Source organism: Lotus japonicus, chromosome 3, assembly GCF_012489685.1.
Source record: "Lotus japonicus ecotype B-129 chromosome 3, LjGifu_v1.2".
NCBI lineage: Eukaryota > Viridiplantae > Streptophyta > Magnoliopsida > Fabales > Fabaceae > Lotus > Lotus japonicus.
This window is the reverse complement of record NC_080043.1, coordinates 36,155,095-36,166,507: the sequence shown is the minus strand read 5'-3', so window position 1 is coordinate 36,166,507 and position 11,413 is coordinate 36,155,095. Positions and strand designations below refer to the sequence as shown.

General features: G+C 38.8%; 1 non-coding gene across 1 annotated transcript; it reads right to left on the bottom strand.

Annotated features, from left to right (window-relative positions):
* Positions 1-6,439: 6,439 nt before the first annotated feature.
* On the bottom strand, positions 6,440-6,546 carry LOC130709722 (small nucleolar RNA R71). The gene has a single exon (XR_009010193.1). It is a non-coding gene; the product is annotated as a small nucleolar RNA R71 (small nucleolar RNA).
* Between the last annotated feature and the right edge of the window lie 4,867 nt (positions 6,547-11,413).

The following is an 11,413-nucleotide window of genomic DNA, read 5'->3' as shown; positions in this document are numbered from 1 at the left end:
CCAAATATATTTGATTTAGTAAATACTTAAATTTAGCATAAAAATATTTTAAATATTGTAAATAATGAATGTAATCTTTTATTTTGATGTAGGTTGGAAATTCATGAAGATTTGAGAGAGGCAACCTACATTTGAAGTTTGATTTTCGCTAAACAAGCATGATCCTTGCTAAACAAAATAACTGTAGGTAAAATACATTTTTTGGAAGCATAGATTCACTTAACATCTGGTCCTAACCGAATTGAAGCAGTGGAAGAAATCAATTTCGCTAAGCAAAAATAAGGCTCGCTGAGTGAATTTGGGGCGGCCAGAACAATTTAAAAGGCTTACAAACAGATGATTTAGCGATCCTTTCACTGTTTTAGCTGAGAATCACTCAAGGGGGATCCCTAGGATAGGTTTGATGGATTGGAGGTTCAAGATGTTGATGGAAGCCATGGGAGGATAGTGACAACCTCCCGGAAGCCATGGAAAGCTTGGGAGAACTTCCATGGTCGTGGTTACATCTTCTCATCTTGGGTTTCAATTCTTTCTTCTGTTTCCCTTCTATATGTTGCTTTCTATTTTGGTATTCAGATTGTATAACTTGATTCTTTGATTATTGTAAACTCATTCATTGATGTAAATGAAAATCTTTCATGTACGATGTTTCTTTCTATGCTTCATGTTTCTAACTAATCAATTGATAATCAAAAGAGCTTCACTAATTTATAAATAAGCCGGGAGATTGATATGAACTGTTGTATGCTTAGTTTAATAAAAATAGAATACCTATGTCTTAGGTTACAATATGTATTAAATTTTTACTTTCTTCACTTCAAGCATTAGTGGTTTGTGTTAGATTTCTATGGACTAGCATGAGATCGAGAGATAATTGTGCGTTCGGTTCAGAAGAGAGACCATTCAGTAATTTAGTTGTCTTAGGATGAGACTACCTTGGGTAGGAACAATAGTGGATTTCCACGTGGCAGGTGGGGTTTTGAGTTGTAACAAGAGTTTCTGGGGTGACAATGGAGATTTGCAAGCCTTATGATAGATTAGTCATTAGGAATGTCTTTGATAGAGATTTTGAGTTGTAGTGTTCCTTTTGGTTTTCTAGATGGTAAGGGATTACGTCTAAGAATTCCAACTAGTAGATTCACCCAGGCTAAGGATAGTTAGGTTGATAGCTCTTGACATTATAATTGAAATGAACCTTTACAGAAGTGTTTGAATTGAAAACAATTAAAAGGGCTAGGTTACGAAATTTCTGAATACGTGTTCTTTACTATCTTGGTAAACCTTCTTTTGTTGTTTTCTTTTACTACTATCATTTACACATTAAAAAAAATGCATCATTTAACTCGTATTTACTTTACTATGATTGAATCATAAATCCTTCAAATTTATTAATGAGAATACTAAACTATATATATTGTTAAATCCAGTACAAAGTTATTAAATCCAAAATTGATTTCTCATTGTGACTTGCAATCGAAAATGAGAATGCTAAACAATATATGGTTGCAGATCCACAAAATCTATGGTGGACAAAAACTAGTTTCCTAATGGGCATGAAACTATTGAGAGAAGAGATAAGAAAACTGAAAACAAAACAGGATGAAGAGGAAGAATACACGAGAAAGAAAGAGGAAGAGGACCAGAGGTAGTTGCAACCCAGCGTAAGTAAATTCACGGCTGCACAGTAGTGCAGGTTTTGGGATGAGAAAAGGTGCTCTAACTTTATCTAGATTTTTATTTTTAATTAAATAAAATCCTTTTATGATGAGTTCTGATGTGGAAAAATGCTTAAATTCTATTGGGTGACTGTGTAAAGATGGTTTACACTGTCAATGCACTTTTATTAAACTCAATTTACAATATTATTATTTAAATTCCCTTGTTGGCTTGGAATATCGATTTCTTAAGAGTGGTTGCATGGATTTTTGGGTCTCTTGTGCGTTTGGATGCAGCCACTGAACAACGCCGACGATACGACATAGCACGGTTGCTGATTTCATCCTCTGTTCCCAAGCTACAGAGCACCTCTATCTCTGTCAATGTTGATGGAATAACAACCAAGGTGACCCTGGAAATGGATGCTGTTGGTCAATCTGCAAGTGTACAGAATCTACCCGGTTTTAAATTATCGAACCACAGGAAATTGGTGTGGCAATTCAGTCTAAGCCTCGAGTTCACGGTAGGAAAGCGAGTAAAATTCAGTTTTAAAGGTTGATTGTTTAGGTGACTAATTAACAAGCAATTGAAATATAAGTGTGTGAGAACAATGGTGAGCATGCCTTGGGTTCTTGCTTGACTAATTCAGTTCTAATCAACATATTCTATCCACAAAACTCTGAGTCTCTCCTTGATGTTCTAGCCTAATCAATCATCTATCGATGCCTCGCATAGACAATCCTCTCAAGCCAAAAGATAGGCACAATTCCTTGATAACCTAAACATTTGCTAAAGGCATTAAGCATGCAATTCAGGCCAACAAACCCCAACCCTTCCTCTATTCCTAGTAGCAAGTATAGAAGAGGTAATCCCACAACAAGTCCCTAATCTATAACAAACTTCCGTTCTATTATAGAAAAGCATAAAGCTAGCACATGTTCTAACTTGAAACATAAAGTATGGATATGGGATTCAAGGGTTTACTCAGAAGATTCATGAATAGAAATAGGAATCAAGGTTAAAACATCTTAAGTCTTACAAAGAACCCAAAGCAAAAAGGGGTTTAGCCAAACATGGCTATGAAATCCATACAAGAAGATAAAGATGAAACCTGAAACATAGGGCTTAGAGAAAGCTCCTCAAGCTCCATAACTCAAACCCTCTCTTCTAACTTATGAAAATATGATAAAATCAAAAAGGTTCCAAGAGAAATGTCTAAAAACCAATTTATAGGTAAAACATGCGAGTCTGGACGCTCAGGTGCCAATTCAGAGCGCCTGAGCGCCAATTCCAGCCTAGAAACATGCTCTCTGGAGGTGTCTGGCGCCTAGGCGCCAATTCCCAGCGCCTAGGTGCCAATTCCAAAAGCTTCAGGAAATTGCACTAGCGCCTAGGCGCCAATTCCCAGCGCCTAGGCGCTCAAGCTTCGCTGGAACAAACTTTTCAGCTCCTTGTAACTCCTCTTCAAGCCTCTTTAAGCCCTCCTTCAATTCCAAGCTTCTTGGCCTTCCTCATCCATCAGTTTCAGACCTGGTAACTTAGGCACAAAGTAAAAGAGATATCTAGAAGCTTCAAAGAGTTAATTAGCAAGGAGAACCTTCAATTAAAATAGAAAAGATATGCAAGTCCTCTAGCTAATCAAAATGCACGAAAGGTCCTTATAAAACTACAAAAATACAAAAACAAAATAAAAACACAAAGAAAGATAAAAATGCATGATAATGCATGAAACACTACATGAGACTCAACAAAAAGACTCGAAACAAACTAGGAAATGACCCTAAAAACACTACTAAACTAGGGTCATCAGATGCGAGCAGGTTGCATGAGGTAGTGTCTTGTTATTCGGCTTCTTTTGCCTTTTCTGTGGCGGCACAAGCAGGTGGGATTGTGAATGCTGGTTCCGATGATACCATCGTCGGAGAGACAGAGGAGGAGGATCCAGGGCAAAGCTCTGTTGGGTTAGACGACGTTTCCTCTGCACTCGAGGACAAAGTGGTGGGACCTGATCAAGAGGGAGAAACCTTTGGCAGTATGTCATCCTACATTGGGGCGAGACATAATTGCTTTCTCTGAGGACAGAGGTGTGTTGTTCGTTTGGGGGAATGAGTTGAAAGTGGTGTTCAAAGACATGCCTTTTAGGGTGGCTTAGGTCAAATCTTATTGAAAAGTTTGCTGAGGGAGGCGAGGGTAAGTTGGGAGCAGTGGAAAATAGTCAGGCTGGGTTATTGGGCTGTAGGGTTGTTGGTGAGGAACGACCCATTTCTCTCAAGCTGGTTCTCATGGGTCGGAGCTTTGACCCACTCGTCTTCAACATAATTTTATACAATTATAATTATGCATATTCTTTGTTCGGAGTTCCTTTCCATGCTTAATGCTTCTTTTCGTCAATTGGTGTTATAAGAGCTTCAATGATTCATAAACATATTGGAAGATTGATATAGGTTGTTGTATGCTTAGTTCATAGAAAGAGGAGAGACACCTATGTCTTAGGTTTGTTAATTCTCTTTGTGCTTCATGTATCAATTTCCCTTTTTTGATTTTCATGGCTACATGACAATTGGAAAGTTAGTGTGAGTTTAGTAAATGAGAGGAACCGCCATTTGCATTAGTCATACGAGGAAATGTTTGTATTTGGGTATGGTTGAGGTTTTCTAGGTGAAAATGAGAGACATTAACCCTTAGGTAATAATATCATGAGTTGTGAATGAGGTCTGAACCGGGTGACATTCGGGATACTCACCACTAAGATAGGATTACCTAGTCAGGGGCTAAAGGGATCTTATGAGTGATGATGACCCTATTTTAGTAGTGTTTTTAGGGTCATTTTTTTGTTAATTTTGAGTCTTTTTGTTGAGTCTCATGTAGTGTTTCATGCATTTTTATCTTTCTTTGTGTTTTTACTTTGTTTTGGTAATTATTTTGTTTTATAGGGATCTTTCTTGCACTTTAAGTAAGTTTAGGACTTGCATATCTTTTCTACTTGAATTGACGGTCTTTTGTGCTAATAATCTTTTGGAGTTCCTAGATATTTTTCCTTGCTTTGTATGCAAGTTTCCAGGTCTGAAACTGATGAAGAAAGAAGGTCAAAAGGCTTGGAGAATTGAAGGGAGGCTTAAAGAGGAGTTAAGTAGAAAGTCAAGAGGCTTTCTAGCGTGTCGAGGGCGCTCAAGCGCTCCTGTAGGGCGCCTGAACGCCAATTGGATCAAAGTTTCTGTCATGCTAGAGAGCAATTGGTGCCTGAGCGCTCCTGTTGAGCACCTGAGCGCCAATTGGGGCAAAAAGCTTCTGTTTTGTGCTTTTTAATTGGCGCTCGAGCGTGCTTTTGAGCGCCCAGACTCGTGCAATTTGCCTATAAATAGGATTCTAGCCATTTTCTTTAGAATCTCTTGTCATTTTTCACATTTCTAAATAAGTTAGAAGTAAGGTCTTGTCTCTGGAGCTTGAGGAGCTTTCTCCAAGTCCTATGTTCCAGGTTTTATCTTTACTTTCTTGTATGGATTTAATAGTCATGCTTGGCTAAACCCCCTTTTGCTTTGGGTTCTTTGTAAGACTTTGAATGTTTTAGTTATAATTTCTATTTCTTTTCATGAATAATCTGAGTAAACCTTTGAATCTCATATCTTTGCTTCATCTTTTAAACTTGAACGCGTGCTAGCTTTATGCTTTTCTATAATCATAACGGAAGTCTGTTATAGATTAGGGACTTTTGAGATTACCTCTTCTATGCTTGCTACTAGGAATAGAGGAAGGGTTGGGGTTTGTTGGCCTGAATTGCATGCTTAGTGCCTTTAGCAAATGTTTAGGTTTTCAAGGAATTGTGCCTATCTTTTGACTTGAGAGGATTGTCTATGCGAGACATCGATAGATGATTGATTAGGCTAGAGCATCAAGGAGAGACTCAGATCTTTGTGAGTAGAATAGGTTTACTAAAACTGAATTAGTCGAGCAAGAACCCAAGGCATTCTCATCATTGATACTTCACACACTTATATTTCATTTGCTTGTTAACTAAGCACTTAAATAATCAACCTTAAAACTGAATTTTACTTGCTTTCCTACCGTGAACTTGAGACTTAAACTGAATTCGCATACTAATTCCCTGTGGTTCGATAAATTAAAACCGGGTAGATTCTGTACACTTGCAGATTGACCAACAAGTTTTTGGCGCCGTTGCCGGGGAATTGTTAGTGTTTTTTTGTTTAAGTTTTTAGTTTGCGGTTTTATTTTTTGTTTTTATTTTGTCTAGAATTGGTGCTACTAATCTTTCTCTGTTTTAGTGTCACACTTTCAGGTTAGTCTCACAGGAGACATCGTCATGCGTGGCTGTATGACGGAGGAGGAGATTGAAGCCCACATTGAGGCGAGAATCCAAGTGGGGATCACCCTCCGGTTACGAGAATAAGAAGTTGAGAATGCCAACCGGTCTCTTCGGGAACTCAGTTCGGCTACCATGAGTTATGACTATCCCGGGAGCATTGTTTTTCCCAAGGGAGTGGGAAACTTTGAGTTGAGACCAGCATTCATCATCATGATGAGCCAAAGCCAATATGGTGGAGGTTCCCTCGAAGATCCTCACGCTCACATGGAGAGGTTCATCCGAAATTGCAACACTTACCGGGTGAATAATGTTCCGGCGGATGCAATTCGGTTGAGCTTGTTTCCATTTTCTTTGAATGATGCAGCTGAGGAATGGCTGAATTCACAACCTCAAGGGAGTATCACTACTTGGGAAGACTTAGCAGAAAAATTCACAAGGTTCGTCCCAAAAGCCCTTTTGAGGAAATTAAAAAAAGACATCTTGACTTTTGTGCAAACCGCTGAAGAAAATCTCTATGAATCTTGGGAGCGCTTCAAGAAGCTCTTGAGGAAATGCCCTCAGCACAACCTCACCCAAGCTGGATTAGTTGCAAATTTTTATGATGGTCTGCAATTCTCTTGGAAGTTTGGTTTGGACGCAGCTTCTAATGGAGAGTTCGATGCTCTTCCCCCACAAGCGGGGTATGACTTAATAGAAAAGATGGCATCGAGAGGCATGAACTCTGAAAATGATCGCCAAACCCAAAGGAGTATGTTTGAAGTTGAAGCTTATGACAAGCTCTTAGCCTCCAACAAGCAACTCTCCGAACAATTGGCGGAGATTCAAAATCACATAAAGGTGACCAAGGTGGTCGGTGCTAGTGTAGCCAAAGTGGAGTGTGTGACTCGTGGAGGGCCTCATGTTAGTAATTTTTGTACAATGACTAATCAAGGTTTCCGAGTTCAAAGCTCTGGACTATCTCAACAATTCCAAGAGCAAGTCGGTGAAAATGGTGGTTGCAAGAAAAGCTTAGAAGAGCTATTGGAGAGTTTCATCAACCATTCAGAGAGAAATTACGAGAGCCAAGAGGTGGCTATAAAGAACTTGGAAAGTCAATTTGGCCAGCTGGCCAAGCAAATGGCCGAGATACCTCAAGGTAAGTTTTCTCCCGATTCTTTAATTTTGTCTAAACAAGAAAATTCTGCTGTTGTTACCACTATGAGTGGGAGAGTGTTACATGAGTCAAAAAAACAAGATGAGTGAGAGAAAAATGAGAAAGTAGAGGAAGAATATGAGGGTGCTACGGAGAAGAGAGTGAGTGAACCTGTGAAAGCTATAGTTGTGAGCACTCCTTCTCCTGAACTTAGCAAGATTCCATTCCCCAAGGCTTTGGTTAAGAAAAATCTGGATAAATAGTTTTCTAAGTTTTTGGAGGTTTTTAAGAAACTCCACATCAATATTCCTTTTTCTGAAGCCTTGGAGAAAATGTCAATCTACGCTAAGTTCATGAAGGATATCCTAAGTAAAAGAAGGAAGTTGAGTGAGGTTGATGAAACTATCATGATGACCGAGGAGTGTAGTGACATTTTGCAAAGAAAAATGCCTAAGAAGAGAAGGGATCTTGGGAGTTTTACTATCCCACTGGAGATTGAGGGGTTGACTGTTGTTGAAGCCTTGTGCGACTTAGGAGCGTGCATCAACTTAATGCCGCTTAGCATGTTTAGGAGGTTGAACTTAGGTGAGGTTACCCCAATTATGATCTCTTTGCAAATGGCGGACCGATCTCTAAAAACACCATATGAGATTGTGGAAGATGCATAAAGTAGGTTTTCAAGGAATTGTGCCTATCTTTTGACTTGAGAGGATTGTCTATGCGAGGCATCGATAGATGATTGATTAGGCTAGAGCATCAAGGAGAGACTCAGAGCTTTGTGAGTAGAATAAGTTTACTAAAACTGAATTAGTGGAGCAAGAACCCAAGGCATTCTCATCATTGACACTTCACACACTTATATTTCATTTGCTAGTTAACTAAGCACTTAAACAATCAACCTTAAAACTGAATTTTACTTGCTTTCCTACCGTGAACTCGAGGCTTAAACTGAATTTACATACCAATTCCCTGTCGTTCGATAAACTAAAACCGGGTAGATTCTGTACACTTGTAGATAGACCAACAAGTGACAGTCTTAGATTCCATCCACCTGAACATGAACTTCTTGGGATAGGAACAAAGCTTAGGGTATGTCTCATCGAGTAAGTTTAGATTATAATGCTCCTTTTGTGATTACTAGGACTTAAGCAATTAAGGATACGATTTCGATGGGTAGGTTTACCTAGCTAAAGAATTAGTGGGTGAATAGCTCTCATCAGCATATTGAATGCTAAATCTATCTTGTATGAGTATAATGGTTGAGAACAAGTTGTGGATCAAGTGAAATCACTTCCTAGGTATGCTTTCTTCTTTCACATCTATCATATTCTTTTCATGTTATCTTTATTGTTTTTCTCATCTTTGAACTGCTCGCCTACTGTCTAGCTAGTGAGATTAGTACGTAGCAACACAATCCATGTGAAGACGATATAACCCGATATTATACTACGACTGAGTCTTGAAAGAGATTTGATAATAGTTGGTGAAGGAAACCTTCTTTTCATCAAAATCCCTTTCATCACGCACCCCATAATCTCCAAGTAATTTCGCACAACACGAGAAGATGATCAACAGATTCAGACACAATACCACAAAAACAACACATACCAACACCCTCAATGAGGACCCCTCTCCTTTGTAAATTCACCATTAGTGCAATCCGGTTCTCACAAGCTTGCCACACAAATTTGGGGGTTCCAAAAATTATCAGTTCAACTTAAAAACATATTCCCTTTCCTGTGAATCTCCCAGCCGAGTCACCTAGGCCACTGAATTTGATCCGAACCAGCACTTGGCACAACCACACTTATATTGTCCATGAACTGTTGTTGAAGCTTCTCTTCCCACACAAACAAGGGCCTCCTAAAAGCTAAAGACTAGCACCATGCCCCACCTTCAAACCGTCCCGATTCCGCCACTGTTTCCACCTTGTTAATTGCAAGCACAAACAACCTTGGGCACCATCATCCACCACATAAAAGCACTTATTACGGAACTTCCTTGCTATGAATGAATCCTCCAAAACCACTCGCAAAATATCCTGCACTAATACATAGAAATGATCAAATTTGTCCACCACCAAGTGCAGAAGCAAACAATCATCATGGAACCCGTATTTTGAACACACGCGTTTGCGCCATAACGCCTACCTCTCCACTCCAAACCACCAAGCCCATTTCAATTGCATCGCCCTATTTCGCCACCTTAGAAAGCCCACCCCCAACCCCCCCCCCCCCCCCTAATTGAGAGTTTTGAAGTTGATCATAGTAACACAAGAAAGGGGGGCTTGAATTGTGCTAATATAAAACTTGTTTTTCCAAACGAAATAAAGATTTATCATCCTCACTGGTGTCGTTTGGTTCAGCGAAAGTGTAAGAGCAGGAGAGTTGGTGATGAACACATACATTTTTATCCTAGTTCACCCCCAGAATGATAAGGTCACATCCGGTCATTGGCAGCACCAAGATTTCACTATGCAAGTATCAAGGACTTCTCCTTACAAGTATTATTGTACATGCCTCTTCAGGCATAACAAGTATTCTTTGTCCCTGCCTATTCAGGCATAACAAGTATTCTTTTTCCATTGCCTCTCCAGGCACAAGTATTTGAAGGACTCCTTACTAAGTATTGTTTGGACTCCTCCTTTACAACAAGTTTAAAGGACTTCTCCTCAAACAATATTTCTCAAGATCATTCACTACACCAGAAATGGGCTTTAACAACGGTTATTTTTGGCCTTTTACAGCGGTTTTGACCCGCTGTAGATCTAGCCGCTGTAAAAGACTATACAGCGGTTCGAACCGCTGTAAAAGATAGCTTATTTACAGTGGTTCTTCAGTTTAACCGCTGTAAATACCAACCTACAACAGCGTTTCTTTTGCGCAACCGCTGTACCTGGATCCTCTTTTACAGCGGTTTCTGACGTTTATAATTGAGTGCACTATTGCAGTTCTTTTTTCAGCCCCTGAATTACCTACAGCATATCAATACGAATAAATATATATATATATATATATAAAATATCAAAAGCTTCATAAATCTGAAACAATTTCTAAAGTGCATAATATCAACATCTAATAGATTAACTACTAAATATCAAAGTTTCTTACCCTCATTGGGACGACTAAATGGATGCTGTAAACTCAGATATCTCTGTTCTATAGAAAACTTCATGTAAATAAATAAACATGTTTATAAACAGATCAAAAGTACAATTTATGAATGTGATTTGATATGTATATGAATCAAGTCCAATGATAACATCAAGAGGATATAGAAAGCAATCAAATGCAAGTTTTCTCATCTTTGTGCAGTACCAAAACCAATTCCAGAAAGATACTTACAAGCAAGGAAGAGGCTTCAATTGAAGAATAAAAGGATGTCCCAGGTATGAGGAAATTAAACAAGCCATATGTATCTGGAACATTAAGCAACCCAATATAGAACTTGAGGTCAATTGCTCAAATATTGGCAAAAATAGAAAATGAAAAGGGAGGCAAAAGGAGTGAAATCTGACATGCAAACCCAGATATCAGCAGAACAATCTGACATTCACAAAATGGAAGCAACTGCTACAAGAAAAAACAAAGACCAGCTAAAAATGGAAAAAAGAATGCAACTAAAACATGTCCAAATCTACGAATAATAACCTGAGGATCAGCCGATTAAAACAACTACAAGAGCCTACTGCTCCAAACAGGCAGCAATTAGCCCACTATAAGCCTACTCAGACAATTATCTACATTGACTTAACAATAGTAATGAAGCTGGAAAGAAAAAGGATATACCTTGAAAGCGTGACACAACAGCAGAAGGCAAGAAGCATATCTCAGTGAAGGAATCATATCCAACCAGAAGACAGACCAAGTAAATTGCTCCACACACAACAACCACTGCAGAAGTGAGGAATGGAATGCTTTCCCACTATTGATTCACCCTAGTAGACACCCCAGGCAAGGAAAATGAAACAAAAGCCAGTCCTAAAAGACAATCAGAAAAACCATCCCCATATTGGTAGACACGAAGCTAGCAAATTTATGCAAAATAGAAAGAACAAGTGAATCAGAGAATAACTCAGTAGAAGTAAAATCTCCTTGGATGATGATATCATATTGCAATTGGTGCATGAATCATTTAACAATAGAACTTTATAAGTGAAAAACACTAAATTACACAGACCCACACTCTAGGATTGAGTTAGAGTGAGGCGTTTGGGTAGTTTGCATGAGGTCATACTCATGGGTTCAGACCTCAATAGAGTGTAAGAAATATCAATTATATTACTCTCTAGGTATTGGTTCTAG